A 1,102-nucleotide genomic window follows, 5' to 3' on the forward strand; every position below is an offset into this window, starting at 1 on the left:
AAAAAAAAAACCCACTGCCAAGGAGTCAATTTCAACTCATAGTGGCACCTATTGGGTTTACAAGGCAGTAAATCTTTATGGAAGTAGACTGTACCATCTTTCTTCTGTGAAGCAGCTGGTGGGTTTGAACTGCCAACTTTCTGGTCACCAGTTAAATGCCTTTAGGCACTGCAATCCAGAGCTCCTTGGCACTTTATAAAATAGAGCTATCATCTCATTTGGAGGGTGAACAGAGAACACATCATTTTTCCCACTGCATAGATGAAGAAATAGTTCCAGAGTTTAAGTGACTTGCCCAAGACCACTAGCAAGATAGTGGTAGAACCAAGACTTGAACTTAACTCTCCCAATTCCAAATTCAGAAAGTGGGAAAAAGCAGATAATTAAGGACTTAAAAACTCTGTGATCACTAGGTCCAGTGATTCTCAAACATCAGTCTACATATAAATCACCAGGGATAGTTGTTAAAAACAGAATCCAGGGCCTCATCCCACACACACTGAACTAAAATTTCTGGGTTTTAAAACCCAGTGGTTCTAATACAACTGGTCCTTCATACAGTGAGAAAAAATGCTGTAAAGAATGCTGGCTGAGAGGTGGGGAACCCTTGTGCAAAGGAAATGCAAAAACAAAGACCTTAATTCTAGTGGCTCATTGTGTAAATAATTTCATTTAGGCAAAAATCAATCTTTCTGAAGAAAATCTGAGGCAACATCTTTCTAATACTAGCATACAGGTTACTAAGAAAATATCAAAAAAGAGGCACATGATATTTACATATATTATTTAAACATGGTAGCTCTGGTGGCGTAGCATCTAAGGCACTTGACTGCTAACCAGAAGGCTGGTGGTTCAAACCCACCAGCCATTATTCCTCGGAAGGAAGGTTGGGCAATCTATTTCTGTAGTGATACTGCCTCAGTTCAGGGACAACTCAGGGACACCCAAATCAGCAGGCCAGAAGAGCAGGAGAAAGGGGATTAAAAGCCAGGAAGCCAGACAGAGGTATAGTCAGCCACAGGGACCCAGGTGGGGGTGATACGAGAGGTCTCTAACAGCAAGACAAACTTGTCTGTCGGTTTGTCCTACCGTGGTGACATGT

The 1,102-nt window shown here is 41.7% G+C and overlaps 1 protein-coding gene across 1 annotated transcript in view; it reads right to left on the bottom strand.

Annotated features, from left to right (window-relative positions):
* SEPTIN7 (septin 7) overlaps window positions 1–1,102 on the bottom strand; it is a 121,775-nt gene that overhangs the window by 1,921 nt on the left and 118,752 nt on the right. The window lies entirely within an intron of this gene.

This window comes from Orycteropus afer, unplaced genomic scaffold, assembly GCF_000298275.1.
Source record: "Orycteropus afer afer isolate SDZICR_OR568_19922 unplaced genomic scaffold, OryAfe1.0 scaffold00263, whole genome shotgun sequence".
NCBI classification, from domain to species: domain Eukaryota; kingdom Metazoa; phylum Chordata; class Mammalia; order Tubulidentata; family Orycteropodidae; genus Orycteropus; species Orycteropus afer.